At 49.9% G+C, this 24559-nt stretch overlaps 1 protein-coding gene across 3 annotated transcripts in view; it reads right to left on the bottom strand.

Moving 5' to 3' along the window:
* Positions 1-24559, bottom strand: part of DLGAP4 (DLG associated protein 4) — a 230765-nt gene that overhangs the window by 146030 nt on the left and 60176 nt on the right. For 2 of the 3 annotated variants that reach the window (XM_007964068.3, XM_007964089.3), the window contains exon 2: positions 22533-22763. The gene's annotated coding sequence lies outside the window, so the exon portion shown is untranslated. Of the gene's footprint in view, positions 1-22532; positions 22768-24559 lie in introns of those variants that run through there. The other variant, XM_073009472.1, reaches the window with a different exon arrangement.

Genomic DNA, 24559 nt, shown 5'->3' with positions numbered 1-24559 from the left:
GGCCAGGAGCCCAACCTCCACCACCCATGCTTTAGTCACATAGCCTCCAGAGTACCACAATCATGGCCCCCCTGAACCCCAGAGCCTTTGGGGACTAGAGTCGTAGCAGCAGCCCCTGTTGTTACTATACTTACTGTATGAATGGCTCTGAGGACATGGATACTCTGCACATACCTGAGCAATTAATTGACTTATTTTCCTTTCAAGGGCACAGTGAATCATGCTACTTCTTGTTTATTTTTTTTTCCTTTGTCTACTAGGAAGCTCAGAGGCAAATTTATAGCCTACCTTTAATAAAGTATAATCTAGAATGATCTCGTTCTGTCTTTTCTTTTCTCCTGTTCTCTTATTTATTTTTCTTATTTATATAGAGGAATTTTTTTAAAAAGACAGAGGAAGAAAAGGAACAAAAGAATCATTCAGGAAACCTTCACAGCTTAGATTCATAGCTAAAAATGATAAATACTAGAGTTCATACAGAGAGTGCTTAGCGTGCAACAGGTCTTATGTAAGCCCATGACTTGGCATCACTCATTATCTCCTGTAATCCCCACCACATCTCTAAGGGAGAGATGGGCATTACTGTCACTCATTTTGTGGATGGGAAAGCAGAGGCACAGGAAAAGTAAGTAACTTGTCCCAGAGACACACAGTGAGAAAGAACCAGAGCTGGGACTTGAACCACCTGACTCCAGAACAAGCCTTCTTAACCACTGTGCTTTCCTACCTCTCAAAATAAAACTACGTCTATGCAATAGCAGAGGAAAAGGTCTGGGAAGGTCTGATGACCCCTACATTGACACACCAGGCCTGGAATCCTCCCTCCTCCCAAACCCTAGACTCATATATCCAATTTTCAACTCAGCATCTCCACTTGGATGTCTAACAGGCATCGCCAACTTGACATGTCTAAACCTGAACTCCCAACCCTGCAAACCTGCTCTTCCCGGCCTTCTCCTTCCCACTGATGGGGGCACCACCTTCACAATGGATCAGACCAAAACCCTGGACTTGGCCCTGACTCCTCTTTGTCATTCCCACAACCAGCACCACAGCAAATCCTGTCATCTTAGTTTCTCAGGCAGAGGATGCAATGGTGGTCTTTGTCCTGGCCAGAGCCCATCTGGGTGCCGCTTTCAGCTCTGGACACCTCTCCTGATGGGTAGGCATGGAACAGTGACCAGGAGCATCATGAAGGAGTAATAATCGCAGGAAAAAATGTGAACAGCTATCACTTCCTGGGCACCTGCACCAGGCTCAGGCCTTATGCTCTGAATCATTTACATCTCTCATCAACCCTCTGAAGTAGAGGGTCTACTGCCCCCATTTAACAAATGAGGCACAGAGAGGTTAACTGCCTTTCCCAGAGTCACACAGTTAACAGGTAAGTAAGCAGGAATTCTAACTCAATGTGTCTGACTCAAGCTCAAACACACCATGCTGCCTGCCACTAAGCCAAGTCTTTGACGCACATCAGAGGGAACCAGGGTCATTGAGTTTGGGAGTCTGGAGAAAAGAGCCGAGGTGGAGGGGAAATGTCTGCTCTCTGAGGTCAATGAAGGGTGGGCCACGGGGGAGGGACATGTATTCTGGGGGCTCCAGGAGCTGGGGAGGAAGTGGGCCACACGGAGGCCAACTTCAGCTCAGTGTAAGACAGCACTTTCTAACAATCAGGCCCCTGACAGACACACACAAAGGAGTGGGCTGCCTTGACTGATGGGAGTCCCATCTCCAGAGGTGCCTGACAGTGTCATGCTATGGATTACACCACCGGCAGCAAAGCAGAGTGGGAAGAGAACATACAAAAGAAGAATCAAGAAGCGGGGACAGGGAGGCTTGTCCTACCAGATATCAAGCCACATAATACAGCTATCTGTGGCAGTTCTCAACAGCTGAGGGACTGCCCTCCTAGGGCGACTTTGCAAATGGTTGGGGTAGTTTTCTTCATAACACTGACTCAGGGGAGGATTCTACCGCGTGCCAAGGACTGGATGACGGGTGCTCAAGAACCTATAATGAACAAGACAGTCCCACCCAAGGAAAGATTGTTGTACCCCAAATGCCAAGATGTCCCTGTTGAAAAATGATGAGATACAGTGATTAGTATAGAACTGAAATAGACAAAGAGATAGACAAAGAGATCAATGAGACTGTAGAACAGAGTTCCCAGAAACAGATCCATAAATACATGGGCACTTAAACATAAAATAGAGATGGTATTTCAAATCAGTGAGAAAAGGACAAAGCGTTCAACTGATGCTGCTGGGCCAATAGGCCAGCTATAGAAAAATGAAATCAGATCCCTATTTCTCACTGCATGCAAAGATAAAAGACCTAAACTTCATTAAAAATCTCAATATGAAACAAAAGGAAATAAAATGAAAATACTTAGAAGAGACCTAGAATATCTTTATGACCTCGGGTGGGGAAACTTCTTAAAAGAAGTTGCAAAGAAATAAAAGCAAGCGAAGGCGAAAATAAACTTTCCTACCCCCAAAGTTTAAACTTCTGAATGAAGAAGACATAAAGTTAAAAGACAAGCAACACAACTTGGAGAAAATATTTGCAACAAACATAACAAGGATTAATATTCACATATATAAACCTCTTTTACAAATTAATAAGAAAAAGATGTGACCCATAAAAAACTGGGCAAGTATATGAACAGGCATTTTGCAGAAGAGAAAAATTCAGATGACCACTAAACACATCAGGAGACACTCAGCTTCTCTAAAAGTCAGGCGACGCTAATGAAAATGAGATATTTTCTCCCAGCAGATTGGCAAAATTAAAGAGTGATGAATCAACTGATGCTGAGGTGCTGAGGAAATGAGGACTCAGATATATCACTAACAGGAGTGCAACGTGGCATAATTACCTTGGAGGGCAATTTGGCAGTGTTTATTAACACAGAAAATCCTGCTTTCAGGGAAGTACTAATGCACATTCACAGAGATCTTCATGGTAGAGAGCCAGAACCACTGAAACATCCACCAGCAGGAGGGTGTGGTATAGGCATACGATGGAATACTATTCGGCAGAAGAAATGAACAAGCTACAGCTGCACTTGTATACATCTCAAAAATAAATGAAAAAAGAAAAATGCAAAGATATTAATTGATTAGGATATAATTTATGTAAGAAAATCATTCAGGCTGAACGGGAGGATCACTTGAGCCCAGGAGTTTGAGACCAGCCCTGGCAACACAGTGAGACTTCATCCCTACAACAAATCAAAAAATTAGCTGGGTGTGGTGGCACATACCTATAGTCCCCCAGCTACTTGGGAGGCTGAGGAGGGAGGATCATTTGAGCCTGGGAGGTCGAGGCTGTAGTGAGCTATGATTGCGCCACTGCACTCCAGTCTGGATGACAGAGTGAGACCCTGTCTCCCCCTCCCTCTGACCCAAAAAGAAAACTGTTCAAACATTACCTCTGGGTTTGGGTTTGTGAGTTCCCTCTACATGGAATGACTTTTAGTATTTCCTTCTTTCTTTCTTCCCTCCCTCCCTCCCTCTCTCTTTTCTTCTCCTCCTTCTTGCCTCCATCCTTTCCTTCTTTGTTTCTCCCTCCTTCCCTTCCCTCTTCCTTCCTCCTTTTTTCCATTTTTTCCCTCCTCCCTCTCTGACTTCCTTCCTTCAGCAAACATGCTTGCTCTGTGCTCACAGGTGCTGAACATGAGATCAAGGCCCCAACTTCTAACCTCGCTATGCAAGGAACTCCCCTATGATTTGAGCCTCAGAACGACCCCTGACCCTGGCCCCACACTAAGCTCTCACCTCAGACAACGTGTCACGCTTGCTTGCTTTCTGGTTCTGTGTCCTGCTGGCTGCATGGGCTGCTGAAAGGTTCAGGGGAGAGTGTGGATGAGGCGGGTTTTGTCTCCTAAGTGATCCCAGCCTCCGCTGAGGAGGCTGGCTGGTGGTGCCGAGGCCCCTGCCTTCCTTTCCCTCCTGTTCTCCCTATCACTCCTGCCATCTTTTTCTCCTTTTCTTCTTCACTCTGCTTTAGTGCCAGGCTTTGGAGCCAGGGTAGGGTGTGTGGGGAGGGTGTAGCTAGATCTCTGGGCCCAGAGCTCCAGAGCTAAGCCTCCTGGGCTGAAGTGGAGAGGCAGATCTCTTAGGCCATAGGTGATCATGAGAGCAGGTGGCCACCTCCTCCCAAGAGCCAAACAGCTGTGAAGGGCAGCCACCATAATCATGTCCAGAGCCTCAGATGGCCATAACAGGGCCCTGGAGACAGGGTGGCTGAGGACGGCCTAATTAGGCATGACAGCAGCCCCGTGAGGCGTATGCAGCTTGGAGCCATTAGGGAGGCTGGTGGAGGAACAGCCAGAGCTGGCCCAGCCACTGACCCCCCACAGGGATGCTTGGCTCTGGGGCTTGAGACTGCCTGCCCGAAGGAATGTCTGTCAGCTGGGGCTGCCAGGTGCTGCCCTAGCCATGCCTGCTAGTCCTGCTGAGAAATGGCATTGGTGGCTCACGGCAGCAGTTCTAAGCCCTTTTGCGCTTTTGCTTCTTGCTGTGCTTCCTGGGGTTTGTGTGGGGGGCGGTCTTTCCCTCCTCTGGCTCTTATTTCTACTACTAAGAACTCCCTGCCAGCCCTTTTCAACCGACTGTCTCTTCTGATCCTGAAAACCATCCACAGGGAAGTGATTATAATGCTCTTCTGCTAAGCTAGAGGTGGAAAAACTGAGGCCCAGAGAGGGATGTGACTTGTTTGAGGCCACAAAGCTCACATCCAGGATTTGAATCTTGGGTCTCTGACACACAGCCCCTGTTTGTGACACAACAGCATTTCCTCATCTTCCTGGGGCTAGTGGTGAGGGGAGGGTGGTGGTGCCATATTCCTAGGAGAGGAAAGACACCAAAGGAAGCCAACCAGCCTGAGTCCTGCAGCCAACTCAGCATGCCCCCAGCAGGTCACACCCTTGTTCTGGGCTGGACCAGATGACACTCAGGATTAGATACTCAAGTCTCCAGTTCTCCAGGCCTTTCTCAACACAACCTCCTAGCTAAGTAACCCCCTTCCACTTCCGTATCTGTAAAATGAAACCAATTGCTCTTCACCAGTGTGGCTATGCAGGTAGAATGACCAGGTTTGTCAAGTGCCCAGTGCAGGTCCTGGCACACAGTAGATGCACAGTAAATGGGCACTTTCTTCTTTTCCACACAATCTCTGAGCCCTCCACACCACCACCCCGACATCCTTGTTTCCTTTCTGGGCTCAAACCTCAGACCTTGCAGGAAGTTCTATGAGATTCCAAGAGTATCTGCGTTTGACAATTCACTCGTGCTTTCCTCTGTGTGTAAGACTAATGCCACCACATCTGTGCATCAGTTTACAAAGTTCTGCCCCACCCATTAGTTTGTGTTACACTACCAATGACCTTCCTATTATGACTGAGGAAACTGAGGCTAGAAATACAGTCCCCAGGTCACTCAACTTCTCTAACCTTCAGTTTGCTCACCTCTAACATGGGAATAAATATTAGTACCTCCCCTAGTAGGTTGCTGCTTAAAAAGAAATGGCATAATATGTCCAAAGTTATTAAAAGGGTGCCTGGTAGATTGTAACAGAGGCTCAAATCCTACCTCAAATATTGCTCAGATTTGCACAATGCCAGGGCCAAAGCTTCTGACCTCCCAGCTGGGTCCCCAGAAAACCACAGTCCTGGAAATGATACATGAAAGCTCTCTGAAGACAGAACCGAGGACAGCACCCCCAGGCGTCAGGACCAGGCCAAATCCCTACCCTCTCTATCTTCAGCACCACGGACAACACCCCTGACATCAGCACCAAGGACAGAGGCAAACGAGTGTCCCACACCCCGAACAGCACAGCTCAAAGGTCAAAGTGTCAAAATCCCCTTCCCCCATGCTGAGGTGGCAATGAAAATTTCTTTCTTTCTTTCTTTCTTTTTTTTCCTAGCTAGTTACCTGTCCCACAATTAGTAAGGCCCTGAGAAGCTATTCAGGTCTATTTCTATTTGCATCTCTTTCATTCCAGAGGCCAGTTTTCCTGTGTGTTTCTCACCCCGTGAAGTTCCTTGGATTGGGATAGCTCAGGAAGGCTTTCTGGAGGTTCTTGACTAGGAAAACCCACCTTCCTAGGCCAAGAGAGCCTCCCAAACCTTCCCTTTTTTTTTACCTACTGGCTTCATTTCAGACACAAGCAGGGACAGTCACTGGATACAGTGTCACAGCCAAGTGCAGCAGCAAGGGACAAGCCCAATGTCACCTCATCTCAAGGGCTGGGCTTGTTGCCCTGCTCTCAAGACAGTGAATGAGAAACATTTCTGATCCTTCAGCCTGTCCCACTCCATCACTCATCCCTGAGGCCATCTTTTATTGGTTCCTTGCCCATTTGATGAGGGCTAGATTTATTTCTGCCCTGACCACCTCTCTGATATCACTGGCTGCCCACATAGTCTCAAAGTAAACAGCTTGAGCTGCTTTCAGCCCTTTTTTAAGGACCCTCAGGACTTCAGTTCAGTGGAGACCCCAGCAGAGCCAGCAACTCACTCCTTCTAAAGCAGCCAAAGGGGAAGATGGGGCACAAGAGAATACCAGTGTCCTCTGATACATGGGAAGAAGGCCACCTCCTCAGAGTTGTGGGGCATTGAGATGCTGTGACCAGCAACAAGTGTGGCATATAATAAGGGCTTAGTAAACAGCTTAGTAAACATTCTCCTTTTCCAACAAGGACAATGTAATGATAGCAATGATGATCACTATCATGTTGAGTGTCTACTATCTGCTAGGTCAAGATATTGAGGGGTAGACAATGCAAGGACAATTATACTCATTTTGCTGATAAGAAAACCAAGTCAGCTAGGCGTAGTGGCTCATGCCTGTAATCCCAGCACTTTGGGAGACTGAAGTGGGTGGATGGTTTGAGGTCAGGAGTTCGAGACCAGCCTGAACAACATGGTAAAACCCCGTTTCTACTAAAAATACAAAAGTTAGCCAGGCATGGTGGTGCACGAATATAGTCCCAGCTACTCAGGAGGCTGAGGCAGAAGACTCGCTTGAACCCAAGAGGCAGAGGTTGCAGTGAGCCGAGATCATGCCATTGCACTACAGCCTGGGTGACAGAGTGAGACCCTGTCTCAAAAATAAAAAAAAAGAAAGAAAAAGAAAACTAAGCCAAGGCACGCAGGAGGATCATTCGAGACCAAAAGTTTGAGACTAGCTTGGAAAACAAAGCAGGTTTCAGTCTCTACCCCGCCCCCCCCACCCCCCAGGCACAGTGACACTACTCAGGAGGCTAAGGCAGCAGGATTCTTTGAGTCCAGGTATTCAAGGCTGCAGTGAGCTATGATTGCCTCACTGCATTCCAGTCTGGGAGAGAGAGCAAGACTCTATCTCAGAAAAAGAAAAAGAAAACCAATGTTTCTATGGGCCAAGAAATCTCTCAAAGGTCACACAGCCAAACAAGTGACAAAACCAGATCTCTGCCCTCAAATTCTAGGCTGCTTCTCCACCTCCAGATCTCCCATAATTACAATTATCCTCACTTCTCACCTCAGGGTACTCAGCACAGCCCATTCACTGCTTGCCAACATCCAGTGCTGGATGCTCCATGCCCAGTTGGCCAGCTGTCAACAAGCTGCCAGACTCAGATACTGGGGTGGGCAAGGATGGAAGCAAGGCCCAGATTCTTTGCTCTCCTGGGACCCCATGAGATTCCAAGGGGCTCAGATGCAGCCCACTCCCATTCCTGCCACAGGTGTCACTTTTCCTAACATGGCAAGGAGAAGTCCCCATCCCAGTTCTGCATCAGCCTCCTACACATACAGGGGGGCAGAGCTTATGAAACACCCACCATCATCACCAACATCAGTGATAGCCCCACCAGGACCCATCATACCTGTCATATAAGTAAGGAAATGGAAGCCCAGGGAGGGAAGGGACTTACCCCAGGACACCTGAACAGAATGTTTTCAGGACTCTAGACTCCTCCAGTGCCTCTGCCCCCAGACTGGGGGCTCAATGAAGGCAGGAGTCACAACATTCTTTTTCACTGCTAGGTTCCCAGCACCCATCTCAATGTCCACCACAAAGTGACTTTCTTTCCCTGCTTCTTCTGAAGCGAGGGATGATGTGTCACCCACTTTCTCTAACCAATCCAGAGTCTTGTACATACTAGGCCCCTAGTGGGTGTTTCTTGAACCATCTCATTCATTCAATAACTATTTATTTTGTGCCTAGTGTGTCCCAGCCATTGCTTTAGGTGGAGAAACCACAGTGGTAAGAAAACACAGACAAAAATAAATACTCTGTTTTGACACTGATTGAAGTGAGTGAATTTGTTTCCTTGCCCATCTTCCCTATCTGTTGTGAGTGCCAAAGGGGCAGGGACTGTCACTGTCATGCCCAGTACTGTGCTCAGTGCCCAGAACACAGTATATGCTTGCTTGTTTGCTTGCTGAATGAATGAATGAATGAATACATGTAGGTAGAGTAGTAGAATAAAGGCAGCCACCATTTATTGAAAGGTTGCCGATTATTTTACATACATTAAATATCTCTTACAATCTTTCCCTGTGAGGTGGGTACTTTAAGGTGGATCATGCTAGCTATCCTGCTAGCTATTCTTCCCTTTTTCCTAACTGAAGGGCCCAGTTAGAAATATTCACTTCATCAGCTTTCCTTGCAGCTAGAGTGTCCATGTGATCAAATCTGGCAAAAGAGATGGATGCAAAAATCCACTAAGTGGGGCTCCCAGGAAATCTTTGTTTTCCTGGTAAGAAAAGGAAACTCACGAAGCATGCAGGCTTTACTCTCCTTTTCCTGCCTGGAATTCAGATGCAGCACATGGCAGAGGAGCAGCCATTTTGTAGCCATGAGAATGAAAGATGCACGTTAAGGATGTCAGAGGCCTGGGCCCTGGATGTTTCACTTGAATCACTGCACTGGCCCTGGCTTGCCTGCCTGTCTCTGAGATTCTCTCTCTCTCCTTTAACACAGACAGAGTCTTACTCTCTCATCCAGGCTGGAGTGTAGTGGCATGATCATAACTTACTGTAACCTCGAATTCTTGGGCTCAAGTGACCTTTCTGCCTCAGCCTCCCAAGTAGCTTGGACTACAGGAATGCACCACCATGCCTGGCTAATTATTATTTTAAAAATTATTTTTACTTTTTTTCAGACAGGGTCTCACTTTGTCACCTAGGCTGGAGTATAGTGGTGCAATCTCAGCGCACCGCAGCCTGGACCTCCTGGGCTCAAGTGATCCTTCCATTTCAGCCCCCCAAGTAGCTGGGACTACAGGCACACACCACCACCCCTGGCTATTTTTTTTTTTTTTTGTATTTTTTGTAGAGGTGGGGTTTTGCCATGTTGCCCAGGCTAGTCTAATTTTTATTTTTTGTAGAGATGGGGTCTTGCTATGTTGCCCAGGTTGGAATGCAGTGGCATGATCACAGCTTGCTGTATCCTTGAACTCCTAGGTTCACATGATTCTCTCACCACAGCCCCTGAGCAGGTGAAACTACAGGTGCCTGCCACCATGCTTGGCTAGTTGTCAAAATTTTCAATGGAGACAGAGTCTTACTATGTTGCCTAGGCTGGTCTCACATTCCCGACCTCAAGTGATTCTCCCACTGTGGCCTCCCAAAGTGCTAGGATTACAAGTGTGAACCATGGCCCTGAGATTCCTGTTACATGAGAAGAATAATCTTCTGGGTATTTACACAAATATTACTTGTTTTGTTACATGCAGCCAAATGCAATTTCAACTGATTCGGTATTATTATAACAGGCGAGGCTTAGGGAGGTCAAGTGATTTTCCCAGAGTCACAGAGCAAGGAAGCAGATCTGGCATTGGCCGCTGGGTTGAATGCCAAAGCCTGTGTTCACTGTACCTGTGTGCTGTCATTCCCAAAAGCAGCCCGGGCTGCCGGGAAGCCCCTCCCCACAACCAGCACTGGGCTCTCCTCTAAAACTCTTCCTGACTACCCTGAGGTCTGAGTCTAAGTTTCCCTGATATCTTCTCTCTTACCTGACCCCACACCAGCTACATGCAGGTCCAGATCCTCCTTTCAAAACATATGTGCCTCGAGTCCCAGGATTCGGCTCCAAAACTGAACCTGTGAGATGCTCTCTGCTCATCCACTTCTCCCTGGTTCAGAATTCCCCCCCAACTGCCCCAAAAGCATGCACAGCAGATGCTCAAGCCATCTCTGCAGACAGGTCTCCTGGTTCCATCTCTTCCCCCCGACAGGGTCCTGCACCCACCACCAGAATAATCTTTCTCAAGAGCATCTCTCATGGGCCTGGCCCTTGAGGCCTCCAGGGTCTGGCTCCAGCCACCTTCCCAACCTTTGTTCTCGCTGCCCGCTCTGCCTCCTGCCGATTGACCCACCCAGCATCGGCAGGGCCAGCTCCAGTGTGTGCTTGAGAGGACAAAGAGGCCCTCTCTGACCACCCTGTCTCCAGCAGGTACCCACTACCACAGTCCTGTGGTCCCCTCTCTCGGCACCTGGGGCTATTTAAGTGTCACCCAGAGTGTCGCTAGCTTACTGCTGGCACGTTTGCCATTGCCTCCCCGTCCCAGAACCAGAGCTTGTTGAGGGCAGGAAGTGTGCCCATCTTTTCCAACCATTTCCCCAGTTCCTGGCATGAGGCCCGGTACTTGGGCTCACTCAGGAGGTGCTGAATGAAGCTCAAACTTGCTTCCCACGCCTTCCCACCACCCACTTTCTACTCCAGCCAAATAGAAGTACTCCAGCTTCCCCGAACCCTCCTACTGTGGCTGACACTCAAGCGTCTCCTGGACTCTGCCTCCAGCCAGGCCTGCAGAGAGCCCAGGCCTTGCTGGGCCTTCCTCATCCCTTTCGCCCATCAAAACCAAGCAAAGGGGAACTCCAGACTCGGATGGGATGAACGAGATTAAGGGACACAGGTGCGTGCAGGCATGCACGCGTGCATGCATGCATGTGTGTGTGTGTGTGTATGGCGGGAACTGGTGTCTACATTCTACCCTGGATGTGGCAGCCTCTTCCTGTCCTTATTCTTGCATTTCTGCCACTGGTTACACCAATCTGAGCTAAGTCTGAAATGCCCTGGTGTTCCTTGAGTAGCCACAACTGTAGGAAAGGGGAAGGGGAAAAACATTAACATTTACTGAGCCCATATTAAGCGCTAGGCGCTGTTCTAGCCCTAATAATAATGGTAACAAGGATGATGATAATAGTAGTGGCTAGTATTTGTCGTGCATTTAGCATGTGCCAGGCACCATCCATCCTAAGGCTTTTAATCAGACAGATCCTACTAGTATCCCCATTTTACAGATGAAGAAAAAGAGGCTCAGAGAGGTGGAGTCGCCTGAAATCACGGAGGCAGGAAGTGGTCCAGAGCTTGGCTATCTATCGTCCCAAACCTGCTACTCTGCCAGGTTGAGTAGGGTAACACCCAGGTGTCTTGGCATGGGGGGAGGAGCTTCCCCTTGTAACTCCTGCTGCCTGAGTGAAAGGCTGGAAGCAGCAACTTCCTGGCAGAGCGGGGCTCTCCTGGGGGACGGCTGGGCTGGTAAGACTTACCCTAATCAGCAAAGCTGTAGAACAGTGCTCCCCAGAGAGCACCTGGTCCCCCCCAGAGGACCAGGCCCGAGGAGTAGCAGGGTGGACAGAAGTCGTTGAGCCTGGGCTCCGCTTCCCCAGTAAGGCTGAAGATTTTCCCAAAAGCCTGGGCCAAATTTATCTGCCAATCCCCCGAAGAGCTGATTCCAGCGTCTGTCTGGAAATGTCAGCCCGTGTGGTTGGAGGAACGCGGGGAGAGTTTTCCTCTAAATAGCAGGAAGCATATGGGAGGCGGATGGCATCCGCCGCCCCAACCTGCCAACTCTTGCTCAAGTGGGAGCTAAAAGGGGCCCAGAAGGGTCTGGAAATCCTACCATCTCCCAGGGAGGTTGAAGGGGGAGCTGGAGACAGAGACTGTGGCAATGAGAAGGGCGGAAAGTGGGTCCCGAAGGGCAGGCAGGCAGGAGCACCCTGATGAGCAGAGGTGCCTGAGGCTCTCAGATGGGAGTGACACTCCCAGGAATCTAGCGCAACGACCACAGTAATAATAGCCACCATTCACTGAGCGCTTGCAATGCACCAAATCTGGGTTAAGCACTTTATTTGGATGATTTCACTTCAACTTTGCAATCAACTCTAAGATGGGGGCTGCTGCTATCCTTGTATTACAGATGAGGAAACGAAGGTTCAGAGAAGGAAGGACCTGAAATCACACTCTCTCTGGGCTGGAAAGGACCTTCCAGATCCTCAGCTGAATCACAAATCCTCTACAGACTCTGCCAAGCTATGGTGCAGCTGCCGCTTGAACACTCTCAGTGATGAGGAGATCGCTACCTACCACCCAAGCTAGCCCATCTGCAGAGAATTCTTTGTATCCAAAAGGTTTTCCTAGCCTAAGCTGGGATCTCCTTCCCTGGAGCTTTTCCTGTGAGTGCCAGACCCAGACCCTGCCTCCTCCAACAGAGATGGAAAGGGAGGAAGCCAGACCCCTCTCCGGTTTCTCTTCTCCAGGCAACACTCCAGGTCATCACACAGCTGCCCAGGCGGGGGTCTGGAGCTCCAGTGGCAGCTCTCTCACCCACCTCTGCCCCTGGACCGTGGTAACCAGAACAGCCTCCAGTCACCAAGCACTTCCTATGTGCCAGGCACCGTGGAGAACCTGCCCTTGACACGCTCTCCTCCGAACTTCCCCATAACACCTGAGGCAGCACTAGCATCACCTCCGCTTTACATAGGAGAAAACTGAGGCTCTACAAGGGGAAGAGACACAGGACCCTGGAGGCCTCACCAGGCTGCTGCTCTAAGTCTCTGAAGAGGTCCCTCTGGGCTCCACCTGGGGTCACTGACCCAGGCTTTGCCAGGATTCACCTCAACACTGGTCCACAGGGCCCCCAAGCCCACATCACCCTCCTAACTCTCTCCCCTTGAGCAGCACTCAGTCTCCAAATCTTGTTGACTCTCCCTGCTAAACGCCCTTCTGTGCCATTCTCATGGTCCTGTCCTACCTGCTGTCACCCCCAAGACCAGCCCAGGATCTTGGTTTATTTTTTTAAAAAATTATATGTATATTTTGAGACGGAGGCTTGCTTTGTCTCCCAGGCTGGAGTGCAATGGCGCAATCTCGGCTCACTGCAACCTCCGCCTCCCAGGTTCAAGTGATTCTCCTGCCTTAGCCTCCTGAGTAGCTGGGATTACAGGCGCCTGCCACTGCACCCAGCTAATTTTTGTATTTTTCAGTAGAGATGGGGTTTTGCCATGTTGGCCAATGAACTACTGACCTCAGGTGATCTACCCACATTGGCCTCCCAAAGTGCTGGGATTACAGGCATGAGCCACCATGCCTGGCCTTAAAAATATTTTTTTAAAGAGATAGGGTCTCTGCTGGGCACAGTAGCTCAAGTCTGTAATCCCAGCACTTCAGGAGGCCAAGGCAAGAGGATCACTTGAGCCCAGGAGTTAAGAGGCTGCAGTGAACCCTGATCTTGCCACTGAACTCCAGCCTGGGCAACAGATCGAGAGACACTGGAGAGAGAGAGAGAGAGAGAGAGAGAGAGACAGAGAGAGAGAAACAGAGAAGAGGAGAGAAGAGGAGAGGAGAGGAGAGGGAGGGGGGGGGAGAGAGAGAGAGAGAGAGAGAGAGAGAGAGAGAGAGAGAGAGAGAAAGAGAGAGAGAGAGAGAGTTGCTCTGTTGCCCAGGGTGGAGTACAATGGTGGGATCATAGCTCACTGTAGCCTTGAGCTCCTGGGCAAAGCTAGGATCTTTCCAACACCCAGACCTAACCTGCCTTTGGCTCCCTTTTACTTTAAGGGTCAAGTTCAAATTCCCCAGCCCAACAGTTGCGGCCTTGTAAGCTCCAGCCTTGGCCGACCTCTCTAGCCCCATGTCTCCCCACCATCTCTCACACCCTCCTGCCAAACAGCTCAACAGCAGGCAGGTGAGATCTTCAGAGAGCCCCTCCCAGTTGCTTCTCCCTGCAGAATCCCTATTCATCCTTCAACACTGCTTGGAGGAACAGAATCAACTGCCTTGGCCCTGGAGATCCCTGAGTGATCAGCACCTACCTCTCATCTCTCATGCCTCACCTGTCATCGCTGACGGAGACGCTTCTCTCCTGGGCTGAACTGAGAATTTCCCCTGGGATGGGGCAGCTCTGATTCGTCCTTGTAGCTCCATGTCTAGTGCAGCACCCGGCACATGGTAGGCACGATAAATGTGGAGTGTGGGGACAAATGACTAAATGAAGACCATGGGGCATGATAAAGTATTAGAGATGACCCACAAAACGCAGCTCGTGCAAGTCATAACTTTGCTATATCAGAAACAAAAAACGCTGCTGTCAAAACAGTCACAAAGCATTTGAGGATTTAGAAGAGAATCGGGGGATGATCTGGGAATGACTGGAGTTTCCAGAAAAAAGCTGCCCAAACCCAAGTAGATGAAGTGACCAGATCCCACCTGTAGGGTGGCAGGAGACAAGGAGCAGGGCCACAGAGGGGAAGGTGGGGGAGAGGCTGGGTCCATGTCCCAGCCCTGCCTCCAACTTGCTCTGCGTTGTCACGTAGGCAGCTTGGCCTCTCTGAGCCTCAGTTTCTTTCTGGGTAAAGGAGGTAAAATGCAAGGGGCATTTGGAAAATGGGCTGGAGCAGCAGATGTGTGTCTAAAGGCCTAAACACTTCCTCTACTGTCAAGGCAATAGGACTCTCCCTGCCCTGCATTCAAACTCCCAGCAGGGTTTGCAGACATCCAGGGCTTCCTCATCTTGGACCCACCTGACCTGGAAATGCAGGCTTCTGCCTGCCCTCCCAGCAGGTCATTTGGGGGACAACCCTCAGTGTCATGGGCAGTGCCAGGCTTGTGGACTTGGTCCTGTGAAGAAGCTTTCTAACTAGCAGTACAGAAAATGGAGAGTGAGCTCCCCATCTCTGGAGTTACGCAAGCAGTGGCTGGGCATCTCAGGACAGGAATTCTGACTCAGGGTGGGAAGGAATTTAGACCAGTAGATATCTAAGGCTCCCTTGAGGGGCGCTGGGTCCTTTTTCTCGTTCCCCATGTGGGGCCTTGATCTAACTCCTCCAGGCTATGCTCCCAGCACAAGGCAGAGTGAGCTCACTGACACTTCCCTCATCCCACAATATCCCCCAAAGGCTCCCCACTGCCTTCAGGATCAAGTCCAAGTTCTTACCCTGGCATTCAAGGCCCCTGTGGTCTGGGCCTGCCTCCTCTCATCCTATAGTTGCACCCCCACCACATGCTAAGGGACTTTGACACATTGTTTCTTCTGCCTACAACATTCTTCCAGCATTCTGGTTGGCTACTCAGTTTAGGTATCACCTCCTCCAGAAAGCCTCTTCCTTGCTCCCAGGCTGGGCTTTTCATGCCCGCAGCCCCTGTATGCACATCCACCTTAGCACCTCTCACATTCCAGACAAATAAATCTATGTGTTCCCCTCTCCCCGAAAGACTGCAATCATTTGGAGGGCCAGGACAGCTCCCTTGCGGGACAGAGAGGGTTGATATCTCCTGAGTGAAATTGGTACTTCAGAGATTCCAGTGTTCTGACTCCAAGAAAGTCTAAGGCTGCCTCAGGGAGCTTCTGACCATAAGATCTGGGTTCGAGACTCCTTTCTTTTTCTTTTTCTTTTTTTTTTTTTGAGACGGAGTCTCACTGTCACCCAGGCTGGAGTGCAGTGGCATGATCTCGGTTCACTGCAAACTCTGCCTCCCACGTTCAAGCGATTCTTCCACCTTAGCTACCCAAGTGGCTGGGATTACAGGTGCTGGCCACCACACTGGGCTAATTTTTTATTTTTAGTAGAGACAGGGTTTCTCCTTGTTGGCCAGGCTGGTCTTGAACTCCTGCCTGACCTCAGGTGATCCCCCCCGCCTTGGCCTCCCAAAGTGCTGGGATTACAGGCGTGAGCCACTGCACCTGGCCAGGACTCCTTTCAATAGTTGCATTGTTTTTTTTCTGATTATGAAAATCATGCATCTTGGGGAATTCAGATAATTACGGGAGGTGGGAGCTGCTGGATTTGGCCACCATTTGGTCTACTTTAGGTCATAGCTACATCTACTTCTGGGGGAGCCACTTTTCCCCATTCTCCACTCTTGAGGTTCCAGTGGTGTTGACTCCACCCCCAGCTAGTGGCGGGTGGTACATAGGCCCAGGCTGCCAATCAGAGCACTAAATTCCCCTTAGCAACAGCAATTGATTGAGGGTGGGCACATCCCACAAATTTGACGGATCAAAGCCAAGACTTAGTTCTGGGATTTGTGTTCGAGCAATCAGGGAAGAATTTTTGCTTATTTCTTTGGACATGCATCTTATTACCTGTACATGAGAGCTTAATGAGAACATGGGAACAACCCAGAGAGAGCCGAATTGAGAAACAGAGAAATCAAGTCCTGGCGGCCCTGAGCCCCTGAATCCAGCTGAGCCTGAAGCCATCAGACCTCTGGACTTTACAGTTACAAGTCAATCAAATCCATTTTTGTTTAAACTAGTTTGGGGTGGGTTTTCTGTCACCTTACTTGAAAAAACTCTGAATGATACAAACAAAAATAAAAATAGAGCTCACCTATATCTCACCATCCAGAGAAAGCCACTATCAACAGTTTAATGACTAGTCTTCTGAGCATCTCCCAAGGCAGGAGCACACATGTTTATATATTTTTTTCATAATAAAAGTGAAAAAAAAAAAACCAGTAGATACCTAAGTAGATATCCTGTTCCTCCCTGCAAATCCTAACATTCAGGAAATATTCCAAATCCAGATGTCACACAACATACACCAATTTTTAACCTCCTGTTTTTCCCCAAAAATGCACCATGGACAAGCTTCCATGTCAACAAATAGAGATTTACAGCACTGTTTCTATAGCCGTGGAGAATGGCATTGTCTGGCCGGATGTAAGTTATTTAACCAACTCTCACAAATAGAGAATTGGGTCGTTTCTAATTTATCACTACAATCAAGAAAGGTGCAGTGGACTTACTTGCAAAATGCATAGTTTGCAGTTGCCAGATTATTTATGACTAAGATGCCATGATTCCGAAAGTTTGACTTCATGAGTGTACACTGTTCTGCCTGAGATTTAAGATTCTCTCAGTGGCTGTAAAGTAGTATCTGTTTTCCTGGGCAGGTATACTAGTTGTGGAAAAAAAAAAAAAAAAAAGGCAAATGCTGGGCCAGGGTGTCTCCATCACAGCGTATTTGGCAAGGATGCTCACAGGCAGATGCAAGGGACGTGATGGGGAGGGAGGTGAATGGGGGAGGGAGGTGGTGGGGAGGGAGGCAGGGTGTGGGGGTAGTGTTGACCTGAGGTCCAGCTGGCCTTGTGCCCAGCCAAGCTGACAGCGTGACAAGGCCCAGGGTGGGCCTTGTCTCCCAACTGGGTCTGACTGCCAGTGACAGAGGGAGAGGTAAGCCTGGCGAGCCCTGGCAGGACATGGCGACACACAGTAGGTGCCACCTTTAGCAGTCACAGTCATAAGAGCAGCAGCACCGTCAGGGATGCGACCCTGGTACTGCCCTAGCCCTCCACATGTTTCTACTCACTTAAGCCCACACCCACCCTCTGACGCTATTCTTATCTCTGTTTTGCAGAAGAGGAAACTCAGCCTCAGAAAGGGCGAGTGACTTGTCCAAGGTCACACAGTCAAAGGGATGACCCAGATCTGCTGATTCCCCAGCCCCTGCCTTATCCCACTGAGGTGGGTAGCAGGAGAGAAGAAGTACCCTAGACAAGATGGTGGGAACCCTAAAATCCTCTGCTCCTCCCCATGAGTCCTCAAACTCAGGAAAGACTCCAAATCCAGAAAAGTAGAAAGAAGCAGCAAAGCTCACCCATGCCCCCACTTCCCAGGAAGAGCACTGTGCAGTTTTCAGAAACACATATAATTCTTACAGAAATGATATAATGCTACCCATGCTGTTTTATAACCTCTTTAAAAAAAAAAAAAAAACTCCACGACACACTATGAAGTTCTTTATGCAACAATAAATTTAGCTCCGTGGCCCCGTTTCTAACAGCTGCAGCAGGCGCCACTGTGTGGCTGCAGTCAAATGGCTTTAACTGGCCCCGTGGTGATGGACAAACGGGTTGTCCCCAATTGTCCTGCTAACAGCAACGATGTTACGTGAGCACTGTCCAGCATGGCTGGATCCACGTCATCCTTTCGGGTCTCAGCTCAAATGCCATCTCCTTAGAGAGGGCCATCTTGGACAGTGCCATGTCACACAGGCCTCCTACCGGTTCATCTTCATGATGTCACCATGTTAATTTCCCTCACTGCACCAACGGAGTCTCTCCTCATTCCATTTATGTCTTTTGGTGACTGTATAATATCTGCCCCTCCCCAAGCCTGTGTGCTCCAGGAAGGGTGTGGACTAGCAGGGACTAGACTCAAGAGATGTCCTTGGAACGCATGAATGAAGAGATGCCCTGTCAGGGCAGCAGACTGCCCCGCTCCATGACATGTCCCCAGAGTCAGTTCAGGGCCCCACAGAGCGGCCTTGGAACTCACTTCCAGCCATGTGCTGCTTGGAGCATCTATGCCCAGATGCCTGCCCCACCAGAGACCCCGGCACCAAGCAAGGCTTTCTGTACGCACAGGATACAAGGCAATGGAGCCTGGCAGAGCAGCTCCATTACCCACTGTCTGTGTGGACTTAGGCCTCAGTCCCCTCATCTGTAAAATGGGGCCAATACTGCTAATCTCACAAGGTTGTTCTGAAGATTAAAGAAGGTAACAAATGTGTTTAGCACATAATAGGTCCTCAGAAAATTGCAGTTTGGCGCCCCCCATCCAGTGAGTTCACAGGTGGGTCTGACCCTGTCTCACCTGGATGGCATTTTTTACCTTTAAAAATTTTTAATGTTATTTGTTTATTTATTTATTTAGAGACAAGGTCTTGCTCTGTTGCCCAGGCTAAGGTACAGTGGCATGATTATACCTCATTGCAGCCTCAAACTTTTGGGCTCAAGTGATCCTCCCACCTCAGCCTCCTGAGTAGCTGGGACTACGGGCACATATCACTATGCCTGGCTAATTTTTTAAAAATTTTTTTGGAGAAGGGGGTCTTGCTATATTGCCCAGGCTGGTCTTGAACTCTTGGCCTCAAGCCATTCTCCCACCTCACTCTTTTATTACTTTGGATGAGACTTGAGTATGCCTTGGCCTTCTCCCTGGGCCTGTCCCTAGGAATGTCCCACTCCTATCCTTTAATACAATTTTTTTTTTTTTTTTTAGACAGGGTCTCACTCTGTCACCCAGGCTAGAGTGCAGTGGTGCAATCTCGGCTCACCATAACCTCTGCCTCCTGGGCTTGAGTGATCTTCCCACTTCAGCCTCCCAAGTAGCTGGGACTGCAGGTACGTGCCACCACACTCAGCTATTTAATTTTTTTTTTTTTTTTTTAGAGATGAGGTTTCACTATACTGCCCAGGCTGATCTTGAACTCCTGGACTCAAGCAATCTTCCTGCCTCAGCCTCCCAAAGTGCTGGGATTACAGGTATGAGCCATTGCGCCCAGCTCTTTGACACTTTTTAAACAGCTAAATGCTCTGCTCTGTCCCCTTGGAGACTCCCAGACCCCTCATCTGCTGCTTATGACTGCACACACCTGCCTGGCCTCCCAAGCCTTAAAAATACAAGAAGCACAGACGTGTCTGAGGAACAAATGGAGGAACCCCCGACCTTTTGCAGGGAACTTCCTGGACCCTGATCCTTGCACATGAGGCTTAAATCAGTGTGTCTGGTTTCTCATCAAACCTCCTCCACTCTTTGGCAGCACGACAAGTAGCTTTACCTCTCCAAGCCTCACTTTCCTCCTCTGTAAAATGGGCAGAATAAAAGAATCCAGGAGGATTCAAGAAGATAAAAAAATGCTTAGCAAACAGCCTGTTAGCAAGTGCTCAATAAACGTTAGCTATTATTGTTACAATTTTTTTTAGCCTTTTTACAGTGATATGTAATATAGACAGTAAAGTGCACAAAACAAAAATGTTTACTGCAATAAAATATCAAAAGGAAACAGTCATGTAACCACCACCCAGACCACTGCTGGCCCCTCAGAAACCCCCTGAGGTTCCCTTCCCAATCTTTTGCCTTCTTTTCTCCACCAAGGGAATCCTTGTCCAGCCTTTATGGTGCCATTATTATTATTATTATTACTATTATTATTATTTGAGACAGAGTCTGGCTCTGTTGGCCAGGCTGGAGTGCAGTGGCATGATCTCGGCTATTGCAACCTCCGTCTCCTGGGCTCAAGCAATTCTCCTGCCTCAGCCTCCCAAGTAGCTGGGATTACAGGAGCCTGCCACCACGCCTGGCTACTTTTTGAATTTTTAGTGGAGATGGGGTTTCACCATGTTGGCCAGGGTGGTCTCGAATTCCTGACCTCAGGTAATCCACCCACCTTGGCCTCCCAAAGTGCTGGGATTACAGGCCTGAGCCACCGTGCCCAGCAGCCATTACTGTATTAATAAATGGATGAAAAAAAAAATAAATGACTGTGTGGCCATTCTGCTGTGATCTAACCAGGTCCCTCGGTCTCAGGACTCAGCACTCCTGGCTGCCTCTGCCCTGGAGACACCTCATCCCATTTTCCAGCTCCGGTTTCAGCTGTTCTTTAAATAACCAGCTTGTTAGCAAAATAGCAGCAGTAACACCTCCCTCGCTGCCGCCCGGGCCTCCATCTTTCCACACGATGCTGACGGCTGCTCACCCAGCTCGTGCCAAGGAATCCCGTTCTCCGTCACTGGGCCACACACGCCAGGGGCTGTCTGCTCAGCTGCGTTCTCAGAGCCTGGCCCGGGGGGTGGAGGTGGGCACTGGATGGCAGTAATTTTCAGGAAATCCTGGGCTGATAACAGATGAGCCCTCACCCTCAAGTCCCTGCCTCAGTCTCCCCATCCATAGGGTTGGGGGGAGTTCAACTGAAATAATGAAAAACGCAAAGCATTTAGTGCAATGCCAAACACATAGTAATTGCTCAAGAAATGCTGTTATTCAGCCGGCCCTCATTACACATTTAGTCCCTGGAGAGGCCTTGCATTCCTTGAGCACAATAAGGAGTGTTTGCAAATGATTAAATCCTACAGACACAGCTCTCAGACCAAGCTGTCCTTATCACCTTTCCTGCACCAGCTTCTCAGCCAAAAGCAATGGCTATTTGTAGCTGCAACAACAGACTAGGAGCTGGGTCAGGGGAGATGGGTTGGGGGGGCGGCTAATTAATGGGGCCCTTTTCATGGTTAGTCATAATAAGGCTGGCGCCACCCCAGTGGGCAGCTCCTTGTTCTCATAGAAGCACTTCTACATACATTATCTACAGTGAACTTCATGGGTTAACAAAAATAAAACAAAAAGATCCCATTATATTTGCATATTATACATATTTACGAATCTTTTCCCTTCTCATAACCATTCCATCAGGGAAGTTGGGCAGGCTCTAGCAGGTGAGAGAATCGGGACCAGAGGAGCTGGCCACCCTGCTGAAGGCATGGGCTCACTGCAAGTCATCTGGGGCAGCAGGGGACCGGCACTGGCCAAAAGGCAGGAGGCTCTCGGGCCCTGCTGGTGTCCGGGTGGAGGGAGGTGAGAGAGGCTTCCCTCCTTCTCTCCTTCTTTCCTTCCTTCCACAGCTATTTACTGGGTACCCAGTGTATGCCTGGCATGGGGCCAGCTGCTAGCTGGCCAGAGGGGAATGAAGTGGTTGTTCTTTGTCCTTGCAGAGCTAAGGCCTGAGAAAGAGGCAGATTTTTACCCCAGTGGCCCCATGTAGTGCTTCGTGGTGGCTGGGTGAGCCTGCGCGTAAGCCCCTTGACCTGGTTGAGCCTCTGTTTCTACATCAGTGAACTAGACTGTTATGCCAGCAGCGCCTTGGGAGGTGGAAGGTGAAGAAAAGACGCAAGCAGCATGGTGAAGCGGTGGCACTGTGGTTGCACCCCCAAACAGATGGTCAGAGACAGGGCAGGAACAGCACCTCATCCCGATGGCAAGGTGGGAGCTGGAGGAGCATGGGGAGAACAGGCCAGAGGGGCAAGAATGCAGGGCCCCCCAAGATTCAAGAATTCTGATGGCCTCCCCTCAAACCACCCTGAGGGCCCCAGAGGTTCCATGGCCTTCAGCACAGCTCACAGCTCCCTTCCTGTCCTGAGCCTATGTGCACCACCTGCTCCCACCTGCTTGGGTGTGGCAAGAGCTGGCCTTTGAGGTGGACAGAGCTGGGCTTGCTGTACACCCGAGGCAGGTGGCTTCCCCTCTCTGAGGCTGATTCCTCTGGAAAATGGGCGTGATCACCACACCCACCTCCTGGTTGTCGGGAGGACTGGCTAAGACAGGCCAGTTGAACTATAAATGGTGCCCAGACATATACAAACTCTCACTGAGGTCCCTCTGCCAGCGTGTGGGTGCCAGTGGAAGTGAGGCTGGGCATTTCCCAACTGTGCCAAGCATGGGGGGCTGGTGAGGAGACCAGGCCTGCGGACGCAGTTACTTACCAACCAGGGAGCTATGAGCACAGGAAACACAGCAAGCTGTCGGGGCCCAGCAGGCATCAGCTCAGGCGCGGGCACTGGACCAAGGGCTGGCACACACATCCCTCTAGGCACGCGATCAGAGGTGCCAGCAGGAAGCAGCTCGGGACAGGGGCTCTGCCACCGCCCGGGGGTCACCAGGTCCAGGTCACACACAGGGCCCCAAGGTTCCTGGCAGAGGGGAGGCACAGGTGCCTGCAGGAATGGGGAAGAATGGTCATTAGGAGGTGCTGGAGGTAAGCCCTCCACCTGAGACCCTTGGACTGGCCCTGGGGACACGAGGGAAGGAGACAACATGGAACAGTGGTCATAGAAACCCAAGTGTTTGCACAACACTACATTTTCCAAAGCACCCTGGCATCCCAGCTCATGTGCGCACCCACATTGTTTTTTTAGAGGCAAATCTGCATGTCATGCATATTTACAATGCCTTTCCTACCACCCACAGAATCCCCACAGCAGCCAGGAAGCTGGGTTCCAAAGGCTCAAATCCTTCCCTGTCTTGCTTCTTCCTCCTTTTCCCCGGATGGGGGAAGTCGGGAAAGGGGCAGGAGTCATGCGGTCCTGAGTTCAAATCCCAGCTCAGCCTCTCACATGTGGGGTGACACCGGGGAGGCAGCTTCCCCTTTCTGAGCCTTAGTTTCCCCACCAGCCAAATGGGAACAAGAGCGCCTCCTCTGAAGGTTACTGTGAGGACTGAGAAGACAGTGCAGGTGAAATATTTGGTGCATAATATGTGCCCAATAAGCCCAACAAAGGCACTTCCAAGAGGCCCTTCACTGCATTGCATCACCACCTCCATGTGGCGCATCTCGTGTGAGAACACAGGGAAGCCAGGTGTCCCTCTCCACCCACTTCCCCTGAACAGGTGTCACTGCTCCTGCCTGGATCTGTAAATCAGCAGGAACCAGGCCGGGCGCAGTGGCTCACGCCTGCAATCCCAGCACTTTGGAAGGCGGAGGTGGGTGGATCACTTGAGGTCAGGAGTTTGAGACCAGTCTGGCCAGCATGGTAAAACCCCATCTCTACTAAAAATACAAAAATTAGCCGGGTGTGGTGGCACATGCCTGTAATCCCAGCTACTCAGGAGGCTGAGGCAGGAGAATCACTTGAACCTGGGAGGCGGAGGTTGCAGTGAGCCGAGATGGTGTCATCGCACTCCAGCCTGGGCGACAGAGTAAGACTCCATCTCAAAAAAACCAAAACCAAAAACAACCCACGAATCAGCAGGCACCAGTCCTCCAGGCAGAGGAAAAAGGCCCCTCTATTCCACACCCTCTCCCAGAAGCCTTTTGGCTGCCCTGGAGGCCTCAGTGGAACACCCTCCGCCCACCCTCCACCCTCTCCCCTCCCATTTTACAGGTCAAGAAACTGAGACACAGGAAGCCGAGCTGGCGTGGGGACACAGAATCCGAGTGGTAGGTCGGCATTTGAACTCAGACTTTCCATATCTGAGCCCTGGGAGGAGAGGTCCAGGTCTAGGGGGCCCTGGGATGGGAGGAATGAGGAGAAAGGGGAAGTCGCTGGTGGGGGAGGCTCACCTTTCTCCCCTCGCTATCTCAGGGGCCTGAAAGGCCTCGCCATCTCTCCTGAGCATCTGATCAAGAACCAAACCTCCAGCATCTACTCAGTGCCAAACCTGTAACAGGCTTTACCTCATTTCCTTTCTGCCACAGCCCTACAATGTCATCTCTATTTTCCAAAGGAAGCATCCAAGGCACAGAGAGCTTCAACAACCCCACACCCAGGAAGAGGCAGGGCAGGGCCTCCAACCCAGGCACCTGACTCCAGGACGATGCAGCCTCCCCCAGGGAGAACGTCACCAAACCAAGAAAAACAGGCATAGCCACCTGAATAAAAGTGTTAAGGAACAGGAAAATAAAACACAAACTCCACTACATTCTGAGTCAGTAGACACAAATTCTCGAAGATGCATAAAATATTTCAAGATTCACCATAAGGTGTGAAAATTTCCAGGGCGGGAAAGACCG

This window comes from Chlorocebus sabaeus, chromosome 2 (assembly GCF_047675955.1).
Source record: "Chlorocebus sabaeus isolate Y175 chromosome 2, mChlSab1.0.hap1, whole genome shotgun sequence".
In the NCBI taxonomy this organism is placed as follows: domain Eukaryota; kingdom Metazoa; phylum Chordata; class Mammalia; order Primates; family Cercopithecidae; genus Chlorocebus; species Chlorocebus sabaeus.
Note: the sequence above shows the minus strand (reverse complement) of the source record. Positions and strands in the feature narration are given on the sequence as shown.